Source organism: Convolutriloba macropyga, chromosome 3, assembly GCF_964194025.1.
Source record: "Convolutriloba macropyga chromosome 3, txConMacr16.3, whole genome shotgun sequence".
Classification (NCBI taxonomy): Eukaryota; Metazoa; Xenacoelomorpha; order Acoela; family Convolutidae; genus Convolutriloba; species Convolutriloba macropyga.
Genome location: NC_134470.1, coordinates 6889059 through 6901150, shown reverse-complemented (window position 1 = coordinate 6901150; position 12092 = coordinate 6889059). Strand labels below are relative to the sequence as shown.

Sequence of the window (12092 nt, the reverse complement as noted above, 5' to 3'; positions counted from 1 at the left end):
AAATATGTCGTTAAAATTTCATTTTCATATAGCCTAATTGCTGTGATAAAATTATTAAAAAGTTTCCGGTTTGAATGCCTTCCAAAAACTCCCGAGCCTCAACATCCAAGGACGACGAAGAAGGAGCAATCCACTACATCGACTGCACGGGGGTAGCTGGAGGCAAGTGTCTGTCATGGCGTACCAATATGGCTGCCATAAAAGATCCCGAGGGGATTCCTGGATCAACCCTTCCTGTGTGGCTTTTGCGTGGCCCAAGAAGTGTCCAAAATGGGAACAAAAGAATAGCAGACTGGTGAAGATCGTGTACGTCGGAAATTGGCAAGTCTCTTCAATGCATATCCCATAAAGCAATACGTTAGGCGGTACAACATCCGCGTTTTTATTATTCCCGAGACATCAAGATCAAAAAGGGGATATCAGCGTATGTCACAGGATTCCCAGTCGCAATGTAACTTGTCCAATAATAGCAAAACTCGTCAGATGTGAGGTAAAGTTTTATGTTTTGACTGCCGAGAAAGAGTTACCAGATTCTGCCAGATATGTCTGTATCAATGATGATGTACAACTTCTCCGATCGAAAATTGCAAAAACCCTACGTGAGCAGTCCATTTTCAGTGAGGTTGCCATGGTGAAACAGAAAACTGTGAAATACTACAGTAAGAAAGATGAACGTGTGTTCGCAAATATATTCGAAATACAAAAACATGTCCACAAATAGAGATTAATGTCTGTAAAACAATTAATAACTTTTGCTAGAGGGCCTTCTTAAATGCTGCAACCAAAAAAACGGGTCAATTTCTGGTAAGCAATGAGTGCATCGCACATCTGAATATAAGCTCCATACAGAAACATTTTAATGAACTAGAATCAAACATAGAAATTTTTGCGGGAAATGAACTGTCGGTAATTGTCTATCCGAGATATTCGCCGAACAAATTGACGAAAGATCGTTTGGTTTAAAGTAAACATAAGTTCTAACATAACGGCAGCTCAAGAAATGACGGGGTAGGCAACTGCATCTATAAATCTCTGAATGTTCTCCTTATAACTCACTAAACTTTGTTGCTGTAATGTAAAGAACTGTGATGAAAGTGTCCTACATTGTTTTGCGTACTTATCAAGCTCTATCAACTGACAAAAAACTTTTGAATTGATGAATAATTACACACGCTAGATTTTTTCAGATAAAAACAGGGAAGAATCACAGAAAACACGTCCAAAACAATTTATTTCAACGTCTCCAATGATCCTTCCTGGAACAAGAGTTTTAAGTTGAAGAGTTAGGTTTATCCGACAATTGTGTGCAAAATTAGGACTTTCATTTGACAGGTATCATTTCAATCATCCTCCCAACTTGCATTTGATACGAAAAATGACAATCTTCAATGACAGTCAACCCTTGACAGAATTCATCTTCGGCGGTTCTAGCCAAAAAACTAGAGTCAATAACTCATCTGAGGGCAAGGATAAAAAATTACCTAGTTTGTTTAATAACGGACACAATCTATTTTCTTACAGAAGTGCAGCTTGTCAAATGACGGATTAACATTGCTTGGTTCACGGAAAGTGTTTGTAAAAGCGCTGTCAAGGCCAGGAAGTCTTTGAAGAGGTACAAAATAAAACCAGTGCCTGAGAATAAGTGCATTTAATCCAGCCTGCGCAATGACTACCGAAGACAAACAAAATTTTCAAAAAAAAGCCTTTTCCACCAAGAAATTTGAGAAAAACTTCACTAAACCAAAGGCATTTTACTCATATCTCAACAAAAACACGGGACGCACAAAAGGGGATAGTAAGATATCTTTAAAACATGACAACGGCGATACCATAACAGATGAAAATCTATTGTACACCTGCTCAATAGCGAAGTCATTTCACTGGGAGCAGATATTTCCAAATCCTTGAATTAAGCACAATTCGAAAAATACTCCATTCAATAAAATGGAATAATCAATCTAAATTCTTCTTCATTGCCACTGTTATTGAATTATCCGACAAGATAAAACTATTGAATAAAATTAAGGCAACTGGAATAGATAAATTTTCAGCAAAGATTTTCAAACTAAGTCATGGTGCAATCCTCCATGTTCTGACAGATGTGAACAAAAATTAATGCGAATTGAAAAAATTCAAAAGCTCCTTAAAACTGCTTTTTTGCCCACTAAACACAACAAGCGCTAAAACCACCAATGATAACTATAGACCATGGTCGACTTCACCATGCCTAAGTAAAAACTTTAGAAGAATTGCTCTGCGAAGGCTTCTCAGACTTTTTTTTTAAAAAAACAACATTTTGCAGCAGAAGCAGTTTGGATTTAGACTGAAGTACAGCATTATAATGGCACCTGCACAGTTAGCGGAAAACACCAGGCATGATCAAGATCATTATTTCAATTGCATGTTGATTGATCTCAGGAAAGCGTTTGATACCATCAAACATGATTTCCTATTACGGATATTGGAAAGATATGGAGTGCATGGTGTTTGCCTGGACTGGTTTAAATCATAACTCTCCAAATAGAAATAAGCGGTGCATTTGGGTGGAAAAATCTCGTCGTTAATAGTAGTGAACTGTGGTGTACCTCAAGGCTTTACCTTAAGACCCTTAGGAAACAAATTGATAAAGCAATCATCAGATGTAGTAAATCTGAGAAATATTGCAGAGAGATATAGACTATGGAGATATTACAGAAGATAGATTCAACCCATCATTCAATATGGCATACTTATATGTGGTTGTAAGTCATGACGATCACTGGAACCTATTCATTTACTACAGAAGTGAATTTTCAGATTGATTAACTTGAGTTTGCCCAGAGAATCAACCAAAGAACTTTTTGCCAGTCGTCAAATTCCAAATATCTATGAATTTTATATCAACGGACTTGTCAAATTCTGTCTGAATAGAGCGAGAAGAGATTTTACGTTCAATTTTCTGAGTGACTTATTTGTAGGAAATAACAATGATACCCGAGGTTCGAGTCTAGGTTTTTTACCTTGCGTAAAGCCTAACAAACCCAGTCCAGAAAAATTTGTTGACTTTCAGAGGAACTAATCTACTCAATACACTGATAAGTAGGGAAGACACCCCTGTTGATTTCAAGCGCCAGCGAGCACAAAAAATCCTTCGTGAGACAAAGTCAAAAACAGAATATAAAGACGTAATCAACATAATCTTCACGTGATTGGAGCTCACGGAAATTATCTGGATCATCCAAGCATAGGCTGACACCAAACTAGGGAAAGCTCAGATGGCTTAAATATAAGTTGTTTCTTGTTTACAATGTGTCACCATCAGAGAAATTTAGTTCGTTTTCTTTTTTTTTATTTCTTCTTCAAAAAAAATTCTTCTTCCTCTAAAATTTTGAGGGGCAGTTTTCCGAAAAGAGCGTAGTTTTTCGCTTTATTGCATAATATTTTCTGTTTTTTGCGCCCGGTGGATGCGACCGCAAGTCTGACTAACATAGATGGATTCTCGTCTTCTGCAAGAGATTTCATAAACCACATGATATTTCTGATTTTCATCGAAACTCTATATAAGCGAGGAAAGGCAAGTTTTCATTTTCCCAGTTCTATGTGTAAAAATTAAACGGTGTATATATTGTAAATTTTGTTTCAATAAGAGGCTCAAATTACTTCCGTTTGGCATTAACAAACTGGGAATTTTTTCGGCCATTATTGTCCAAATTTTTATCTTTTTCCTGGTATTTGAGGCTTTTTTTCCCTGCCACTAGCGGTTTGGAAGTTTCGTTGACAATTGTTGCAATCCAACTTCCGGGATAAACATATTTCAATTCTACATCTTGGTTTGTTTTAATTGCCTCGTTGAGGCGTTTCCAATTACTCGTGCAAGGGTAAAACTCAGTGCAGAAGACCTTTCATTGTAATTTTCTTATATTGCAACGGGGCACAACTACTAAAATTGAGAAGTGTTGGGGTATCAGTAGGCTTACGATACCATTTGCATGAAAAAATTTTTTCCTTGATAACATATTAATTTATGTCAAGAGAAGCCAATTTAAAGTTTGCATCTACATTTTTCAAAAAAAACTGAACGTTTTTATGAAATGGAATAACTTTTTTGAGCGATTCTTACCTTGCTGACTTCGTGCTACATGCAATTTGGTCAACGGATTGTGCAAAAGCCTTCTCTCTAAAATGAGTTCTTTCTTGAGTAATTTGTTGCTGTGACTAGAGAATCTTGGAATATTATCTATTTTTTTGTGTATTCTTTATTGCTTATTTTTTGGCACTTAACATGAAAACAATTTCACACCGTTCACTTTCAACCACTTTAATATTCGCATATATGTTTCTGAACCATCGTGATTTCTGATGGGGATCTTTCTTTAAGCTTGGCTCACGAACTCCCAGGAATAAAAAAATCCGGTTTCAGTTCCGTGTTGATTTTTTGAACTGTCGTTAAGCCTAACATAATAGCAATGCTCTGTTTTGTTTCATATTTTACTATTATTTCATCTGGCAAATAACAATATTTATTTAATTTTTTAAAAATGGAGGACATTTAAGTACAACCCAGAGTTTTGTTACCTGAATTATTAGGATATCAGCGGTAGGCAAGTGGTTAAGTATATCTGATGACCGTTGTCGTTGACAGCAGATAAGAGCCTGGAACCGAAAGCTGTTACTCCAAAAATAATTGTAAATACTTTTGGATGAAAAGGGTTTCTTGTTTGATTGGTGCTTAGTCGGGGTAATAGTAAAAGTGTCGTGCCAAATAACAAAGTCAAGTCTTCGTCTCAAGCACTTGCTATTGCGTTTTAAGTACTGCACGTTCTTCAGTTGGTTGCATGCTTAGCGGTTGAGGCTCAAGTCTGGGATTGCTGGCCTATTATGGGTCCCGCTGGCTTCTCTATTTAATAGTATTTATTGCATTAAAAATGGGGACTTGCCTTGATTTTTCATGATGCTGTTATTTTATTTTGATTTCTAAGAACATCTTGAAAACTGCTTTTTTGGCTACTTATAAATCAACTGGTTTAATAGGTATTTCAAAAATTTAAAAGCCAGTTAGGCCAATCTAATACTAAATTCAATCTCATTCTAATTTTAAAACAAAACCTTTTCCCTATAACTAGCACCGTCATGTTATCAACTTTATTCTATGAGTTTTCTCAATCAAACTGAAAATATATCAACAATTATATCACAGAATAAAATTTTCTGTCGCAACCAATTTAACCAGGATTTGGTCAACTAGCTTGACTCAAATTTTTGGAACGTTTGCAGATCTTTGAATTTTCACCTTTGAATCATGTGAATAATTTTGTATTTTTGAAATTTTGAGGAACTGTTTTCGGTAGCAGCGTGGTTTTTCTTTTTATTTTGTTTTAAATTATTTTAGGAGAAGGCGACTAACATGTCAGACTAATGGTTGAGTAAAATATTTTCGAAGAAGCTTATTTACATGTCCGGCTAATACTTAAGTCAGTAGATGTTACATTTCCTCTTCCTCAATGTTCTCAGTGCACTTTTGTCACAAAAGTTTTGGTAGATGACAGTTAATATCAACTGGTCTCATCTCTGATGATGCTCCGAACAGGCACGCATGAGGAAGTTGTACAGTTTTGTAGTACAAACGAAGCAGTTGGCAACTCACCTCTTTAAAAATTGCCTCTTGGTACTGTACGCATCGCGTGTAATTTTGTAAAAAGAGACGTCATAGCTGATGTTGGGTAAGTAGCGTAGCATCAGAATATTCTCCATCTCAAAATAGAGACTGAGCTGAAAGGCTGAAAGTTTTCAGAGCAACCATACATTTATGAGAGACAAAATCGCTTTCTCTCTCATTGAGCAAAATGATATACGAAGGCAAGAAAACACTCCCAGCATTTCCGGGCCTGAATCTGATCCCAAACGCAAGACGAATTCTGAAAAACGTCAGATTTCTGGTAGAAAATTGCACAAGACTTAGAAACCAAACAGATCTAGTACTTTGGCAAAAAACTATTAAAAAACACGAATCCAACGACTAAAAGCATTGCAACCCAGACAACTTTGTGGAGGACCTGCAGCCATTTAAATTCCGTTTTTAAAACACTTGTATACTGCACACGTAAGGTAGCCCCGGATATTGTTCAAAAGTTTTCTAGGAACGGTTATTTGGTATTCCAGTTAACCAGTCACATTATTTCTTGACAAAAAAGCGTGATCAATGTTGTTTTAAGCTGCAAATTAATTGAAAGCGTTGAGTATCTTTTGGCGACATCGAATGAACTTACGTGGTTTGCTGACGAAGAGAAACTGAAAACCGAAGATGGGCAGGATTGAAACGAAATCCAAATGAGGCCAACTTACTACCTACGGACAATGTTGCCCTTAGTTCAGATGAATTTTTTAAAATTGACGCAACTCTTGCCACTGTTTTGGTTGAGTCATTTTCTTAAAAAATCTGCAAAAACTAAAAATTTTCTGGAGCATACAAAAAATAGAAGCGGCAAATGGGAATGCTGGGAGTTTTTTTCTAGAAAAATGGGTTGAAAAAATGTTATAACAGACTTCCTGAAACTTCATGTTCCGAAAAATGGCTAAGTCTACTTTAAACAGAACTAAACAAAGAAATGGAAAATAAGAAGAACCTTAACGCAAGGGCCGACGTGAGTAAGAGTGAACTGTGTTTGACTCTGAGAAAAACAATTTGGTTCTGTGGCTTACAACATACCCTTATCTATTCGCAAAATTAGACGAAAACATAATCTAAGTTTAGATGAGAAAATGAGGAAGCTGCTATTAAATCAAGGCAGTATTTTTAGGTAACATTTATTTGACTCCACTTAGAAGCTTGAGGGCATTAACTTTCCAAATTTTTCAAAAACATCTTCTATCCTATGCCCCAAAACGTCCAATCCAAATAGATTGAACGAGGTGCGGTTTTGTCAAACATAGACAAAGTGGTCCGCACGCTGCAAGATAGCTGAACTGATGAATAAAATTTATCTTAAATTAAAACCTCGGCAAAATGGTACTCTAAAAATTCCAGAGAAACACCTGCTGACATAGGTAATGTGAAGGTGGCAAAATTTTTGAAAGATAGCGACATCGTTTCTGTACCCTTTAATAATGTATCCGGATTTTGTGTGTTTAGGGGCAATCGTAACACAAAAATCACGCGAAAGTTGTTGATTGCTGCCAGTTTCAAGAAATTGCCAGCGCCGTGGATAATATTGATCTAAAGATTGAAAAAGACATAAACAATGCTTTCCCTCTTATGAAGAACATTAAAAATAGACCTTTATTTAACAAAAAGATGTTAATAATTACGTCCAACAGGAGCTCAACCCGTGAGGTTTTACGGCCTAGCAAATGCGCAAAGGATGGAACTCCTTTAAGCTCAGTGCTATCTATACCGGGCAGTTGTTGTTTCAGTTTTAAAAAGTCCCTCGCACCACTCTTTGATAAATAACTGGAGGCTAATATCAAGACGTCAACGCTCAATGCATGGAGAGTTCCTGATTCCAAAAACTTAGTTCCTTATGAGAGCACTGTTTCTTTCGGCGTGAAGAGCCTATATACGATCGTCCCAGTTAAAAAAACAGTTGAAATAGCCTTGAGGAGGCTATACTCGGCCACGCTCTAGATATGTTAAGATCGACTTTGAAAACACTTTTGACTCTAGCCGTGAGAAATGCTTGTTTTAAGTGCAATAACAGTTGGTTTTGTCAGGTAAAAGGCTAAGCAATTGGAGCATCGCTTGCAGTGGCTCCTGCAAATAATTGAGTGAAATCATTCAAATATCAGCTCAAGTCAACGATAGAGATCGTCATTAGGCTCCGTAAAATCATGTTGAGGCTGCTTTGAATGAAACCTTAGTGTCGCGTATAGAAGAAAAAACGTGGAATGCAAAAAATCAAGAAATGGCAGAATGATGATGGCCGACTTTGAGCGAAAATGAAAGACATGATGTTGTATTGCTTCAATTGCCAGAAATTAACAAAACAGATAGCGAACCAGAAATTGAAAGACAATAATCTGAAAGATATATAGACAATATAATTTGTACTGTAAGTGGTGAACCAGATAGTTTGCTCAGGAAAATCACCAACATGCACAGGAAATTGAAATTGACAATTCATAAGGCAGACAAAATTAGTAATTGAGCCTTTTTAGACAAGAACATTATTGTTAATTGCTGTAAAGAAACTAATTGTGAGTGGTACAAGAAACCAACCCAAAGGGGGGGAGGTTGTCTTGAATTTCTGCAGCTGTGCACGAGTCCAACTTATGAAAAAATCATAAATTGGAATTTTCACTGCAATTTTAGAAGCATCAGAAAACTGCAGACTTTTTACAAAGCTCTGAAGGAAAATGGAATTAATTGGTTAAAAGACCAATACGCTGAAGAGTGGACTTCTAGAATCATGAATGAAGATTCACAAACAATTATATGTATACCTCAACTTAAGAGAGGTGGCAAGAAAGCACATCAGATCGGACACACACTACAAGCAAAAAATTCGTCTGTCTTGCAGTACCGAGAAACATCAGCCTGCAATTAAAACGGAAATTGGAATAAAACGAGCAAAATCATTTTCATCAAGCGAAAACTACGAACAAGCATACCGTCCTTGAAATCAAGATTTCATAGAAATCTGAAAACTCACGTTTTCTACGAGCTCAATTGTAGTCATTGCAATTCCCTCTATGATGGTGAGACTTGTCGTTGATTGACCACCAAAAATTCGAAGCATCAGAAAACCGATTCACCTGTGGTTTAACATGTTGTGAAATGCTATGGGCAACTAACATCTTTTAATTATAAGACAATTGATCATTTTCAAGGATACCAAAACACTTGTGACCATAGAACCTCTACAGCATAATAGACGCCAGCCAAAATTGATTGAGCGGTGAATTAAAATTGAAATATTAAATACAGAAAGCATGTTCTGTCTAAAAAAGTTTTTGAATTCGCATGTGTGCAAAAACAATTCGATCACGGAACCGAAATCTCCCGTTGAAAACGTTTATACAGAAAATCTCCTTTTAACAATTCTATCATTTTCTTAGCATTTTAACAAACTTTAAAGTAAAAATCTATTGGAATTATTGAGAAATTCCAAAATGAAATTAGATAATTGAGACACGTTATTGTATTTATGAATATTTTTAAATATTTTATTATTTTATTTAGCAAGTCTTTAACTTCTGACGATGCAAGTTATTGCAAAAACGCTCAAGTAATTCGACACTTTTATATCGACTCTCTAAAGATTTTTTAAATCTTTGGCACAAAGGTTTTTCGTACCCGGGCCGAGGAATTTGGCCAAAATTATGTAAGATCAGCGGCAACTAGCGTTGACAAGTCGGAAAATTCACCGAAATTTTCCTACATAATTTTGCGTTGAATGCGTTGAATTTAAAAACAAAAATTCAACGCATTCAGCGCAAAATTATGTAAGAAATGGCGGTGAATTTTCCAACTTGTCAACGCTAGTTGCCGCTGATCTTACATATTTAGCGTTGAATTTAGCGTAGATCTTACATATTTAGCGTTGAATTTAGCGTAGATCTTACAAATTTTTGCGTTGATTTAAGCGTTGATCTTACAAAAAATCAACTCGTAGAACTCTGGGTATGGGACTCGAACCACTGACCTCCTGTTTACTTGTCGCCTCTTCTACCATTGCGCCACCGTACCTTGGTTTCCTTAAGAGCCGAAATCCTTATAAAGCGTAGATCTTACATATTTTGCGTTGAATTTAGCGTAGATCTTACATATTTTGCGTTGATTTTAGCGTAGACCTTACATATTTTGCATTGAATTTAGCGTAAAACTTGCATATATTTCGTTGAATTTAGCCTAGATTTTACATATTTTTCGTCGAATTTAGCCGAGATCTTACATAACTTCAACGTATTCAACGCATTTATCATGTGAGAAGTACTGGGAAAAATTTAAAATTTAAAATTCTTTTTAATTTATGAAAAAAAGTTTGATTTCCTAAAATGGTCTGAAATGGTTTTTGCACCGTAAGAGAGCAAATGGTTATTTTTTGATGACTTCATTTTTCTCAATTGTGCAGTATAGGGGTTGAAACAGTAAAAAAAATTAATTTTTCGAAAAAAAACTTGAAAAATTTGAAATCTTCAAATGGTCTGAATTGGATTTTGCACTATAGAAGAGCACTAAAAAAGATTTTTTCTGACTTCTTGTTACTCACCTTTGGAGTATAGGGTTCGAAATAGTGAAAAATTTAAATTTTCGAAAAAAAAACTTGAAAAAGTTTTTAAATCGTAAAATTGTCTGAAACGGATTTTGCCCTATATAAGAGCACTAAAAAGTGCTTTTTCTCACCTCTGCAGTATAGGATTGAAACAGTTAAAAAATTAACTTTTTAAAAAAAACTTGAAAAATGTTAAATCGTAAAAGGGTGTCAATTGGATTTTGCACTATAAAAGAGCACTAAAAAATGATTTTTCTCTGACTTCTTAATTCTCACCTAGGGTTCGAAACAGTGAAATTGATTTTTCGAAAAAAAAATTTGGAAAGATTTTGATATTGTAAAATGGTCTCAAATGGATTTTGCACTATAAAAGAGCACTAAAAAGTGGTTTTTTTGCTGACTGCGCTTTTCTCACCTGTGAAGCATAGGGCTGAAAACAGTGAAAAAATTGACTGTTTGAAAAAAAACTTGAAAAACTTTTGCAATCATAAAGTGGTCTGAAATGGAATTGAAAAAATTCAACCTTAAATTTGCAAGATCTAAGCCAAAATTCTACGCAAAATATGTAAGATTGGCGTTGAAAGCGTAGAATTTATGTAAGATCTACGCTAAATTCAACGCTAAATATGTAAGATCTACGCTACAATTCAACGCTAAATATGTATGATCTACACCAAATTTCAACGTAAAATATGTAAGATTGGCGTTGAATGCGTTGAATTTATGTAATATCTACGCTAAATTCAACGCTAATTATGTAAGATCTACGCTAAAATTCAACGCTAAATATGTAAGATCTACGCCAAATTTCAACGCAAAATTATGTAAGATTGGCGTTGAATGCTTTGAATTTATGTAAGATTTACGCTAAATTCAACGCTAAATACGTAAGATCTACGCTGAAATTCAACGCTAAATATGTAAGATCTACGCCAAAATTCAACGGAAAATTATGTAAGATTGGCGTTGAATGCGTTGAATTTATGTAAGATCTACGCTAAATTCAACGCTAAATATGTAAGATCTACAATAAAGTTCAACGCTAATTATGTAAGATCTACGCCAAATTTCAACGCAAAATTATGTAAGATTGGCGTTGAATGCTTTGAATTTATGTAAGATTTACGCTAAATTCAACGCTAAATACGTAAGATCTACGCTAAAATTCAACGCTAAATATGTAAGATCTACGCCAAAATTCAACGGAAAATTATGTAAGATTGGCGTTGAATGCGTTGAATTTATGTAAGATCTACGCTAAATTCAACGCTAAATATGTAAGATCTACAATAAAGTTCAACGCTAATTATGTAAGATCTACGCCAAATTTCAACGCAAAATATGTAAGATTGGCGTTGAATGCGTTGAATTTATGAAAGATCTATGCTAAATTCAACGCTAAATATGTAAGATCTACGCTAAAATTCAACGCTAAATATGTAAGATCTACGCCAAAATTCAACGCAAAATTATGTAAGATTGGCGTTGAATGCGTTGAATTTATGTAAGATCTACGCTCAAGCGTAGATCTTACATAAATTCAACGCATTCAACGCCAATCTTACATAATTTTGCGTTTTTTAGCGTTGACACCTCGACCCGGGTACCCGAGAATCCGCCGAGTTGCTAGCATCTGCACTCTTTTGTGTTTCTCTGCGTTGGATCAACTTGGTTGCCTTGTTTGCGAGTCGTTGGTAGCAATGAGCACTAATTTATCCAGCTTAGGCATTAAGCTTTAATATCGAACAAAACAATTGTTGTCTACGAGCTCAATTGTTGTAATTGCAATTCTCGGCGCGTAGAGCTTTCGTTTCAATTGAAATTATTGGTTACGGTGAGTCCCAGATCTTGATGTTTTTCCTCAGTCTAAAAGTGTTTCTGCATAAAGAAGTGTGCATGTCTCCT

At 35.5% G+C, this 12092-nt stretch overlaps 1 protein-coding gene across 1 annotated transcript in view; it reads right to left on the bottom strand.

The window, feature by feature from the left end:
• LOC142335898 (ubiquitin carboxyl-terminal hydrolase 7-like) overlaps nucleotides 1–5891 on the bottom strand; it is a 65952-nt gene extending 60061 nt beyond the window's left edge. Inside the window, exon 1 of the mRNA XM_075384258.1 lies at nucleotides 5624–5891. The gene's annotated coding sequence lies outside the window, so the exon portion shown is untranslated. The remainder of the gene's footprint in view (nucleotides 1–5623) is intronic.
• Nucleotides 5892–12092: the final 6201 nt, after the last annotated feature.